The sequence below is a fragment of the Lutjanus erythropterus genome, chromosome 9 (assembly GCF_056507025.1).
Source record: "Lutjanus erythropterus isolate fLutEry1 chromosome 9, fLutEry1.hap2, whole genome shotgun sequence".
Lineage (NCBI taxonomy): Eukaryota > Metazoa > Chordata > Actinopteri > Lutjaniformes > Lutjanidae > Lutjanus > Lutjanus erythropterus.
The window spans coordinates 35620670-35634641 of record NC_139325.1 but is presented as its reverse complement, the minus strand read 5'-3'; the positions used below and the strand labels follow the sequence as shown (position 1 = coordinate 35634641).

Below are 13972 nucleotides of genomic sequence, written 5' to 3'. Positions count from 1 at the left end.
GCAAGAAATTAGACACAAATTTAGCGTACACCCCAAAATGTTGGATGCATCATCAAAATTTTTAAGTGTTTTCAGGGAAACTCCAAAATACTATTAATGATACCTAAGAATAGATAGAAAATTACTTTTCTATTGGGCCAGGTACTGATGTATAGCACAATAATATGCATAAAAATGTGATAAAAACACTTAAACATCGACTTTGACTTCATGGCAACTTTAAATAAGTTAAACCTTCTACAAAGAACTTTCATATTTCGTTAATTTTGACAGACAATAATAACTTTTACTTATGTAGGTCATATAGAGGAATCTGTATTAAACTGAGACATAACCAGTTAAAAACTCACTGTAGTAGATTTGAGTAAAGGTTCCCCCCTCAGAAGTCAAAAATGTTTCACGCCCCTCCACATTGCACAATTACAAACCACATGATCAACAAACTCCTGTTCATCTATTTCCCCTTCATAAATCATATTCATTTAACTTTATATCACTATATTTCTCCCCTGGTCCTCCACGACTAACCCGACCCGTCAGCTGGTTTGTTCCACAGAACCATGTCGGAAGCCGTCCATACAAACTGCTTGGAAAAAGGCAGGAACTTTCAAAAAACACTTGGCAGGTGATTGGATGAACCATCTTTCTATTACATGTAACACAGGCTAAATTCAACCAATCAGATCAAACTCTTTTGCTGAAGCCAGTTGACAGAAGAGTGAAAACATCTTTTCCATCAATTAAAGCCTTCAGCGTTGTTCTTTGCTCTTCTTTCAGTGAAGAAATTCTCTCCAGTTCTGATATAACTGATGCTATCACAGTATCTATGCTAACCTCTTCAGGAGCCGTCATTGTTTGTTAAAAACGAGTCGTTTCCATGGACGCTTCTCGCTGTCGGTGCATCTAAAACCGCAGCTGATAGCTTGGAGCCTGGCAAGATGGATTCTTGCATGATTTCGCTAATAAAAAATAACTTAGTTAAGTAAAGCAAGAGCCAAAGGTGAAACTGTTCCAAAGTGTGAACTATGCATGCCATCAGATCGTAGATAGTATATGCATACAACAACATTATTACATAGTGTGTTATTGTGATCTATATGTAGCTATAGGATTTAGCACTGCACACAGGGACAAAACTTCTGCTAACAGCATGTCTGAGCACACAGCTGCCTGACCTAAAAACCTAAACTCGTCAGTAATGACAATAACTGTTTGTTTCAGATGTTTGTAAGATGCAGTTTCTTTAATAAATGCATAAGTTTGTATTAAAGCCACCAGCAAAACCACAAACTTCCCCCATAAAGGAAAAAAAACCCTTTTACCTTTTTAGCAGAAGTAAGGATTGTGGATGGAACAGAGAAACACTCACACGGGAAAAACCAGTCATAAAATTACTGACACAATAATGTCTACTGGCATGAGACATAAAAAATTAGTAATATCACTTTTGTTTGAGAAATGTCACACGAGCTGTTCCTGGAAACTACAGGTGATGACATGTGTGTAAACCTGTCTGCTTTCATCACTAACAGCTCTCTAAAACTTTTGTTTATGTGACAACTACTTCCTCTCCGAGCTGACGTTGTCGTTTAGTTTCGATATCTCTGAGAACTCATACTGTTCAGTGAAGCTTTACTCTGACTGCAACACTGCAGGAAACCCCAGAGTGAGTCTTCAACCAGTTTCAGTTTAACTAACGAAGGCGACACATTGTGGGGAATTCCAGCGGTGGATTCAGTCCAACAGCAAACAGTGATGTATTCATCACCTCATCCAAACAGCAGGTCAATGGAGGAAGAACAAAAAGCCCATTTGCACTCTTTCTGTGGGCATGTTTCACCTTGTACCGCTGCACTAATGCAGATGTGTGTCATGTTCAAAGTGACATGGAAATGTTCAGGGTTCAACTTTCCCTGAAACACAATATGAAACCATCCATCCATCCATTGTCTTCCACTCATTCTGTCACAAAAAGACTGTGTTGGGGCTGCAAAATTAATCGCAATATTAGTTGTAAGTTGTAATTTTGCAATTTCTTTAAAAAAGAAAAAAATGTGTGTAATGCAGAACTGATCATTTCCATTGATCATATCACATATCGCAATTACAGTCAAAATAATCACAATATATTTTTCTTTTACTAAAACATAAACATAAATACAACATAAATAAATATAAATAAATAAACAAAAATAAATAAAATACAAGTGGCCTGAGTCATTATTCACACAAGAAAATGTTCACATGAACACGAAGGGCTGCATGTCTGAGGTGGCCTTTAATGTCTGTCATTCACGGATAAAAGATAATAGTCTTCAAAACTATTTCAAGGAGCTTTTACTTATGAAACAGTCTTGATATTATATAGATGTCTCCACATGACCAACACAAGTTAACAAGACCATGAGAGAGAAGATCAGCTGTTTCTATATTGTTAATATAATGTCTGCCACCAGGTCAGATCAGATCTTGATACGAGAAATGAGCCTGTTAACATTTTCTCAGCTGAAATTACAGTGAAATTATTCTCTGAGTTCAGAGAATATTACAATGAAAAAACTACAGCATTTGTCCGCAGGGGCCTCTAAAATCAATACAAAAAAAAGAAAGTTCCTTGTAGTATGTTTGAAGAATATAAATACTGTGTCATGGTGTGTTCAGTCCTGCAGGCTGTGTTGACTGTACTTCCCGCTCTGCTGTCCTGAGTACTCAGACGGTGTCTGGAAGTTTTGGGGCCCTCGGTGCATGCCGTCTCAGAAATGCTAAAATCATGTTGTGCTATTTAAAGCTTCAACAGTGAACTCAGACCACTGGGACAGTTTGTGAAGCTCTCTGCTGATCTCTGAACTCAGACTGAGCTCCTGGAAACGTCTCTAACAGCAACACTCCACTGTCTCTGCAGTAAACAGTAATCATCATGCAGGAGTGAGAGGACGACCTGGATTATTACAGTCATTGAGGAGGAGGAGGAGGAGGAGGAGGAGGAGGAGGAGGACCTGTGTCTGGCTGCATAAAACACCTTAAATTAGTCTCTTAAAACTACTATAAAGATGTTGAATACCTGTTGTCTGTATGTGATATATCAGAAAACAAGCCCAACAGCAAGGAGACTGTCTGTTTCTGTATAGATGAGCCGATCCTATGTATCTGTAGGACAGTTTACTTACTTTTAACTCCCCAAAGTTCCTTTTTTCCCTCCAAACCCCGTCCTTTCTGAGGACATTCAAATAAACAGGCTGCTGTGGAGCATATAAAAGGTGCCGCTTCTTCTCAACCTCGTTAATTAATCCCTCGTCCTCCCTTTGACTGCTTTGATGAGGGGAGACACAAACGTACAGGATATCACGTCCATTTTAAACAGATAAAACAGGTTGGAGGTGAAGGTCAAACTTGTCTGAGAGATTTTTCAGCCTGTTGTTCTGACGCACGAAGCAGGTCAGGACGTCCTCGCTTAGGAAAACTGAACCAATCAGCTGTTCACTCGCTCATTCACATCACCTCCAGTTAGGTAAGTGGTATGAGACAGCTGTGCTCTTTAATGTTGCTATGGTTAGTTTTCAAGCACACCTGCCAACCAATCAGAAAAGACTATCCACACATACCATGGTATAAAGTGTATTTAAGCAGCAGCATGAACAAATACACCCAAGCAGAAGACGAGACAAAGAGCAACAGTTGAAATCAATGGAAGCAATCTGCTGTGAAACAACCCATAGATGAAATAATTAAGAAATATGAAAATCTTACTATGACAGCAAGAAAAGCAACAAAAACATCAACTGGAGTCGAATAGAAACTACTGAGTTCTGAGTACTTTTAAGGAAAATGGTCACCAAGAACCTCCTAACAGAACATGAGGAACATTTAGCTCAGAGTAAACACTTCCCCTTACAACATCATAAGGAAATCCTTATGGTGAGTTTATGGAGCTCATTTTTTCCTGAGGCATCCTGAGGCGGAGATTTAAGGGAAACCGTAGCCTAAGTGGTTTTATGCAGCCGTGCACTGGATTGTCATTACAGACAGACACAGAGAGCAGAGCTGAAAGTGGAGGAGCTGAAGCGACGGCCTGCAGACTCCTGAAGGAGATTTAAATATCTGGAGTCTATATTTAGAGCGTCCACAGAGCACCGGCTCACTTTATGAACAGCAGCATCAGGAGGACTGAGAGGACACGCAGACGGTTTCCAAAATTAATTCACACGTGATGATGTAAACAACAACCAGAGGAATAAACAAACACAAACACACACACAGAGTGAGGGACAGACAGGAAGCTGATAAACAGAACTACACAGTCATATTTATAGATCCAACACTTGTCTGTATTTCCATGTGTGTTTTCTAACATGTTCTACATGTTCTACTGCAGGAACTGTCAGTCATGATGGTTGATGTAAAATCTGACTACAAACTATTTTCTTCTGTTTCCTAAATGCTCATTAATCTCTACACAAGAGGAAACATAACTGAAGATTTATAACAAAAGTATTATTAAGCTTTCCATATAAAAATTAAAAAAAAATTCAAAGCCTGAGTTTTTAAAAAATGCTTAATAATATATATTTTAAATATATTTCTGGATTGTTCAAGCATTTAAACGATAAATGTTTTTGCTAATAAGATTTTTGTAGACCAGTAGCTAAATGCTAATGTCAGCATGCTAACAACCTCTCAATGATAATGCTAACATGCTAATGTTTTGCAGGTATAATGTTTCAAGCTGAGGCTGATGGGAATGTCATTAGTTTGCAGCCAGTTTGCAGAACTGATGACGGAGCCAGATGAAAATTATAATTCATCCTGAGGGAAATACGAAGGTCTGAACCACACATCAAATCAAAAACACGTATTTTTCTCCGGGCCTGTAGTGCTGTTTATCCATCTAGATAGTTCTGGTATGAGATGCAGAGTTTTAGAGATTGGCTGAGACTTCTCTACAATATACTCAAACCTTGTTGTGTGTTTCATGTAGGAACTTTTTTCCTTCTGCAAGAGACTCTACCAGAACTACTTTATTTTTGCAGCAGAAACTACAGAACAACTTTCTTTTTGTAGTAGAACCTACCAGAACTACTTTCTACGAGAGAGAAATTAGTTCCTACATGATGGCTGCTGTCTCTATAACTCAGTAATTCACACCAGAACAATCCAGATTGATAAATAGCTCTAGAGGTAACAGAATAAGTATGTATTTTTGATTTTGGGGTGACGTTTCCCCATGAAAATAGATACTACACAGAAATTGAACCAGGGAACTGTTCAGCTGAGGTGGTGAGATACACAGATCTTTCATTTAGTCTAAACAACTGACACACTCAATAGCTAATTCATTAAAACAAGCAACAAATGCTGTTTGAAATTCTTCCTCTGCTCTTTTCCCATAAATAATGATGCTTTATTTTATAAAAGTGTATTGAGTGTATTTCAGTTCATACAAGGTGGACTGCTGTCATCAGGGGACCTCATATTGTTTTATAGCTGAGTATAAAACAGTGTGAGTAACCCTGAGGAGAATAATACAGTAGTCCGTTCATCATTCATGTAGTCTCTGAATGTTAAAAGGAAAAATAAAAATAACATTATTATAGGTTTACAGTGTAGAGATGGAGGACACAGGACAAAAGACAGAGTCAGGGATGGATCAAACTGCTGCAGAGGGATTTCAATGGACATCCTGAAACTGGATCTCAGCATATAAACTCTGAGTGTGTGTGTGTGTGTGTGTGTGTGTGTGTGTGTGTGTGTGTGTGTGTGTGTGTGTGTGTGTGTGTGTGTGTGTGTGAGGATGCAGGTCAAGGTGGCCTGTGGAGATTTGCAAGATCAGCAATAAGCAGGATGGCAGGTGGAGGAAGTGTTCAGATTCTGAAGTAAAAGTCCTGCATCTGGATTGTATTTTAAGTTAAAGTATGAGCAAAATTTTTGAACTGATAATGTTAAACACTGACTGATAAAATACTGTGTGTATTTAAACTAATTTGAAGCTGACAATCATTGTCCAAAATCACAAAATTATATTTTGAATGCTGCTGAAATGTGTCGCACTTTGTGCCATGCAGTACAAACACTGAACATTAACCTACAAAACATGATACAGCTCACTAAAAGCTTATGGCTAACGTTAGCAGTGCTAGCAGCAGCAGCTGCTCTGCTTGCAAGTTAATGTCACATCACTCCAGTCAGGCTGTTATATACCAGTTTATTCTGACACAGCCTACATTCAGCCTTATTTTCATTTTCTAGATTAAAACACTGACAAACTGCGCTGGTTTTATGAGCATAACATCTTAGAGACAACAGTTAACTGGCATTGTGCATTACACATAAATGTCACGTTTCTGTAATATGTGACAGGTGTGCACTGTGCTGCATGTGAGTGAGTCTGGCAGAGCAGCAAGAAAATACTGAGCAATATTCTGTCACAGATGGTGGCTGAGGACGGAGGCCGGCTGCAGGCCAACATGACTGAGGGCTACTGAACACACAAACACACACACACTACAAACACACACTCACAGTTGTGTTTCCATCACAGTCACACACACAAACACACTTCACTTTCAAGTCATTTCACAGATGATCTCATCCAAAGTGCAGTACGACGAGGTCGAGAACAGAGTCTGTTTAAATCCAGCAGGACCAACAACTGACAGTAAACAGGTCAGAGGTCACATGACCACGACAAGTGACAACAGACGCCAAAGCTTTTCAATCAAACCTCCGCTCCACTGACAACATTTACAGGCTTAATTTCCCACTATTATTCAGAATATGACAATATTTTGAATTTGATACAGGTCATGGTCAGGATATTCTGAGTCACACTTTATTCTGAATGGAGAATTTTCTGATTAAGACACATGAGACATTTTGATATTATTCAGGTTTTAGGAGCACTCTTTGTTCATTCACAACATGCATCTCACAAATGTCATGGGCGGAGCTAAGCTCAGTTTGCAGCATAGGTTCTGCTGCAAGGTAATGTTGAGGGAGAACTTGTTTTGGTGGAACATTTGCACATCGGGAGGCAAGCTCTAGTATTCAAATTATTACATCACTGCATAACAAAAGCTAACAGCTGTTAGCTTGTTTATTTTTGTACCATTAGCATCCCAGGTGCTGATTTGCTGTTTCAGCATGTAGGTTGCAGCTCAGAGGTTGTTCTTGTTTTCAGGGGATAGATAGCTAGCGGATGCTGTGATGTTGCTTGAAGCAAGCAACCAATGGCAGGGCTTACACCAGCAGTGTGCATCCTGTAAGTCAGACTAGGCTGGGCTAGAAATGCATGCACTAAAGAAAGGCCTGCATTTCTGGTTGGGAGGAGAGACACACCTACTAGAAGGATTATTTCAGGAAAACACTGTGAATATGACTAAAATGATGAAGCATCTCATAAAGCATGAAGAAAACTTCAGGGTGGACAGCTGCTGCATGTAAAGAAGGTACTGAATACTCTAACTGAAATAAGTATGAGTCTATTGATATCAGTGTCACTTAAAGTCAGGGCCACACTGCAGGATTTTAGCCCAACGTACCACCGACAAATTCTGGAGATCGCCAACGAAACCCCCCTGATTAGACAGGGAGACAGAGGAGGGAGAGAAGGAAGAGCAGCAGACAGTGAAGCCCAAACAGAGACCTACAACTTTCACAGTCATACCTAAAAATTAGCAAAAAGTTATTATAAAGCCACATTTGTGGCTGTAAAGTCATACAGCGGTTAAAACAAGCTCCACCTCCAGCAGCGCTGAAGCAACTCTGTGGACACACACAACTCTGATTGGGCAAGAAAACAGCATGCTACACACTGATGCTTCAGTATTAATAATCTAATGTCACTTCTGCTGTTTGTTTTCATGACAAAACGTAGTTTCAGTGTTTCCTCTACATGCAACTAGAAGTGATGATGTGACTATGACTTTTTTTGACAAGGAGGAACTAAGATCAGATTATTTTCAGGGTAACAATTATTTTTATAGTTGATTATTTTCTCAATTAATTAATTAATATTTGTTTGTTTTAAAGATGACTTCCTCAAATGTCTTGTTTTACTCATAACCCAAAGAGTTTGCTGTCACAGAGGTCTTTTTTACTTTAAAAAATACTCAAACCAATTAATTTACCGATTATCAAAATAGTTGATGATTAATTTAATAATCGATTAATAGTTGCAGCTCTACAGTGAAAACGGAGCCCCTTTTCTCTCTGAGCTGCTACAATTAATGGATTGTTAATCAATTATTTAATTAATGTGTAGCTATTCTGATACTTGATTGTTTTCAGCAATTTAAGAACAGTCAAAATTCTCTTGTTCCAGCTTCTTAAATGTGAACATTTCTGTAGTTTTTACTCGTTGATGACATTAAACTGAATATTTTTGGCTTATGAGTAAAACAAGACATTTGAAGACGTCATCTTGGACTCTGGGAAACTCTGATCAATATTTTTCACCATTTTCTGACATTTACTAGACCAAACAACTAATCAGTTAATCGAGAAAATAATCAACAGATGAATCAATGATGCAAATAATCATTAGTTGCAGCTCTAGATATTTGTGAGGCATTTTAAAGATTTCCATCTTCAGTATGGGCCAGTGAACTTGGAGCACTAACATGTTGTTGGTTCAGTCTGCTCATGAGATTTACTAAAGAGAAACACCTGATTTATCCTTTAAATGAGATCAGTTCTTATTCAGAAAAGTAGCAACTGTAAAAACAAAAGGCCTCATGATAAAAAAGTGAAAATACTCCAATACTCCTCCCTCACTCTATGTGCACACCCTTCACAAAGTATCCATGACATAATACCAGAAATTCGTAGTGGGTGTGTTGAGGTCCTCAGAGACTTATGAACTTTGAGGAGTCCCCGTTTGTCCAAATATATATCTCTGCCTGCGAGTCTGTCGTGGATGTTGCGTAATCTCCAGAAAACAAGAGTCAGTGAACGCAGCACAGCAGGAATGTAGAGGAGCGGGTCTGCAGGAGAGACTGTTGATGGAACGGTTGATTTTAGACTTTGTGTTTCCTCCCACTGAGCACAGACATGCAGGACAGCTGAACTGGAAATGTGTTTGTCTGTCTGAGCTGCCTCGCTCCCAGTGCATGCTGGGACATGCTGCAGCCCCCTGCCACCCTGAACAGGACCATCTGGTGCTGAGCGTGGATGGAAAGATGTTGCATTGCATCATGTTGTGAAGGTGTTTGCTGTTCATCAGCTGACGCAGGGCTGCAACTAACGAATATTTTCATAGTCGATTGATTGGTTGGTTATTTTCTTGATTAACTGATTGATAGTTGTTTGTCTTAAAATGACAGAAAATAGGGAAAAAATGTCGATCAGTGTTTCCCAAAGTACAAGATGATGTCCTTAAATGTCTCATTTTATTACCAACTCAGTGATAACAAATAACATTTCGGTTTAATTTCATAAAGGAGTAAAAAAAAAAACCATTCACAGTTAAGAGTCAAACCAAAACTGAAACAAGAGAAGAACAATGAAGACTGAATAAAACACGTAGCTGCAAACACTACAAATATGGAGAGATTTGAGATGGGAATTTGTAATTTATTCAATAAATTTTTGATGTTTTATTTGATAATATAAGATTTTCTTGCTGTTGATAAGGACAGAGGCACAGCATGGATGCATGTCGGTCTTGTGTAAACAGTGCTTTTAAAATTAGCCTCCATCTGATGGGAAAATATTAAAAACAGTTTCTCTTTCTGCATCTAAAACTTCTCTTTTCCCTGGGGACCCTGAAGCGTCCTCCAGTATCACACTGTCTGTCTCCACCGTGCAGCCACTAATTCTTTACAAGAGGCGACACGTCCTCACAGTGTTATCTCAGGTATCCTGCTGTCTGCCTGCTGCGTTACTGCTCACCTGCAGTGTGTGTCAGACGTCCTGCTCGCTGAGTGTCGCCATGTTTCACACAACAAACCTACAGCTGTTTTACCTTTAGGCTGAACCGCAGAGGAAACTCATACAAGATTCACACAGACGTCCTGGTCCAAACTCCTTTAACAAAACCAGTAATTTTAGCTCACAGAACACAGATGTTGGTCTATCGCTGCCTCCATCTGTGAGTTTGTTTGTGTTGTTGTGACTGATGAACTTGAACTAACTTTTAACACTGAAGTCACACACAACCTAACAGATGGAGGCAGCAGCAGACCAACAACTCCTGTGTTCTGTGAGCTAAAATTACTGATTTTTTCAATGGAGTTTGGTGGTTTTGCAGACAGCGATATTTGGCTTCTGTGGTTTCCTGTCAGAAAATTTCAGAACAGTCAGTTTCCATGACGGAAACATCTTATATTATGTTGGACACAACTCCTCATTGAAGAACCAACATGACATCTCACCTTCAGATAAACAAAAGAGAACAGGATTTTCCAGTTGATCAAACAGATGGTTCCTTAAATCCCCGTATTCAAGACAATGAAACAGAAAGTGATAGTCGTCCTCAACAACACCAAGAACTCAGAACTCATGTACGTTACTCTTCAGGGAACTTTTATATCTGTCTGCTTCAACAGCCAGTGGTACCAGTTCTAAACTGAGCACGTAGAGACCTCTGTTCTCTCTTCAGGTTCTATGTGGAACTCTCTTCTTTGATTTGAATGTATTTTCTGAGCTTTGGTTTAGACCAGATCTCTTCTCTCCATCGGTCTTTATGGATCTTTAGTAGTTTTTCTTTGACTATATTTATATTACACTGCAAACTGTTCCTGAACATAAAATTTTAATCAGAAAAAGAAAATAATACGGAAACCTCTTTTGCCAGAAGATTAAGATGAGTTCTATCCCAGTTAAAGAGGCTTCTGGTCGTCCTCTTCACAACCAAACTATTTCACATCTTTGCTTCACAAGACACGACACCCATCCCATGTCCTGTTGTGTAAACAACTGCCTGCGTAGTGAAGCGAACTGTTCACGACATGGCCACTTGTCTACACTTTTTACTGCACAACACCACTAGAGGGCACAACAGAGAACTCAGATCATAAACTGCCCATAAAAACAAAAGAAAGAAAAGGAGTTTATCCATCATCTTCCACCGTGCACGTACATAGAGGTGAGGGGAGTTGCTGACTCGTTCAGTGAGCCTGTCCTCAAAACTTTCCACCACTGTTGTTGCTGGTGACGTATTTCCTGACCCCTGACCCTGTCGCTGCATTCTGCCCCTAATGGTCATGTGTGTATTGCATCTTGCAGACGCATAGCATTAATAATTTTTGAGGATGTGCACAACCGACACTCCAAATGGACGCAGGATACGTGAGACAGACGTCATGCGAACGCATCATTAAAAGCAAGTATATCTCCACCCTCAGCTGTATATGTGTTAAGACCATGAAAGCACCTCATGACTCAAATCTGAGTAACACTACTGTCAGGGCTGTCATCAAAACCACACACTGCTGCAGCATAAAATAACACTGAAAATTATAACTGCAAACAAATAAAAACAGTTTGTGCAGGGGCAAGTAAAAACTGGTAGATTTCTGAAAAATAAAAACCATTAATGTTGCTGATCCTCCAGCAGGAATCACTGGTCAGAGAACTACAGCACAGTGACAGACAGACAGACAGACAGACAGACAGACAGTGACTGACTGACTGAGCCTCCTGTGAAGCTTCACTCAGACAGCTCTCAGTCTGCAGGAATCCACTGAGGCTGATGGAGCGAGCTGCACTGCAACAAACAGGCCCGAGCAGCTGCTGGACATTTAAACCTGAACCCCCCCAAATTTAACCCAGCGGGTTCCATTATCGGACGCGGACTCTGCTCGGTTTAACTCAAATTATTTAAAGAGAAAACATCAACCACTTTAAATCATTTTCAATAAGCCTGAGTATAACAGTCGGTACAATCCGTGTGTTGTCGTGCTCTGCGTCAGTTGATCGTGAGACGACCGGTGCGACGCGATGGAGCCCCTCGGAGTCACACAGTCACCTGGTTCCATTATCGGACGCAGGCTCAGACCCGCCTGTGCTTCTGCTCATACTTCGTGTCTTGTCCGATTTGGAGCATTTTCTTTAAAATAAGACTAGCGACTGTTATAATTGACCACCAGGAACAAGCTGTTCTCCTCTAGCGCTTGTATAGTTTGAAACTGAATCGAAACAGGGAATAATGTATATGAAAAATAGCCAAACGTGCCAACGTGAGCGGTATTCATACAAAAAAACGCATAAAAACAAATCGTGTTTGTGTGATTTGACGGTGTTATTGTGGTGTTAAAATATTTCGGAGAGAACCGAAAGAAGCGCTTCCCTCGGAGGCGTGTCCGATAATGGACGCACCGAGCTTCCCGTTAACAGACGTGCCTTTTAACGTTCGTTAGCTGGTCGCGTTAGCTAACGTTAGCTCAGCGGGCGGTTAGTTTCTCACCGTTACCGTCGCCGTGTCCGTTAAAGACGTGAATAAACTGCGTAAATGTGTAATAATGTTGTTCGTACCTTGTTGTCTCTGCTGGTTGTTCCCACAGACAGCTGGAAGGATCATGTTTAGGTCATTCTCTCACATGTGACGTCCATGTTTGCTGTCTGCTGAGGAGCCGCAGCGGCCGTCAAGCTAGCGACGACACTACTGGCTGCTTCCGGTGACCGCCTTCAAAATAAAGGTCTGATTCAGCGCGTTTTAAAACAGATTCAAACTGCAAAATTGGAGCATTAAGACAAAACGCTTTCTTACCTTAAAATAACAATAACAACACAAAAAGATAAGAACACCACTTCCCCCCATCAAACACCAGTATATACAGGGTTGGGTTAGATTACTTTGAAATGTAGTCAGTTACTGAAAACAAATGGCCTAAAATAAGATAATATAAGATAAACTGTATTGATCCCACACTAGAGAATTTCACACATTACAGCAGCTCAAATAAGTTGAAAAAGGGGAAAGTGATAAATAAATATAAAAGAATTAAAAAATATAGAATATAAAGTATTAAATTTAACAAACGGTACACTCAGAACTATATGAACTATGCACCTTTCACTTATACAGACATATTGATATGGATATATGCACAGATATATGGATATATAATTGTGCAAGATAATTGCACACATGGTGCAAACTTGAGAGGAGTAATTTATGGATAATTACAATATGAATTAGATAATTATTCATTAAAAAATAATCTCTGACATTGTAACTATAATCTAATTACACATTTTTCAAATGTAATATTTTCTGATTATGGTTATTTATTCATCTGATTATGTAATCTCGATTACATGTAATCCAGTAATACCTAACCATTTACAGAAACAGTTATTTTAACATCAGAAAACACACAAAATAAAAGTCAGCAGAACGGCCTTGGTTCGTCTTTGATAGTTGAAGGTTGTATTAAAGTACAGATTATCCTAAACAGGCTGCTACTTGTACAGATTTGACATATTAATTAATTAATTCAGTAACTGGAGTTCATGATCTCTGAAGATCAGGTGAAATGTTTGAAAGCTACTGAAGTGACTTTGAGGTGAGATTATTTTGTCACTTCCTTCAGTCTCAGAGCTACAGAAGTATCATCAACATGTAACTAAGTATTTAAAGTAATTGTTTTTCTAACAGACCATATGCTTTTATTTTGAAGTCAGAGCTCCTCTGTTTTTGGTTTGTTTGTTTCTTTTGATTGTTTTTGGTTTTTGGCAGAAGATGAGGCAGATCATTTTCTGTTCTTCTGTTTCCTTCTTTTTTAGTTCTCAGCATCTGCCTCAAAGTCCCTTTTTCAGTTCTCATCTCTTCGGCTGATATCTCCAAAACTCGCAGCTCCAAAAACCGTTCAGATGGATGAATAAAACCACAGGTGAGAGGAGAAATGTGTACTTTCCATTTTATGATGAACTGTCCCTTTAATGGAACCAACCTGGATGAGTTATTTCCTCTTTGACGCTGGAGCTTCAGTGTTGTTGTTTTGCCATGCTTTTATTTTGAAGCCAGGTGTCCTCT

At 39.3% G+C, this 13972-nt stretch overlaps 1 protein-coding gene across 2 annotated transcripts in view; it reads right to left on the bottom strand.

Annotated features, from left to right (window-relative positions):
• The window catches only part of dennd4b (DENN/MADD domain containing 4B), a 56557-nt gene extending 43970 nt beyond the window's left edge, over positions 1-12587 (bottom strand). For both annotated transcript variants that reach the window (XM_084727394.1, XM_084727395.1), the window contains exon 1: positions 12469-12587. The gene's annotated coding sequence lies outside the window, so the exon portion shown is untranslated. The remainder of the gene's footprint in view (positions 1-12468) is intronic.
• Positions 12588-13972: the final 1385 nt, after the last annotated feature.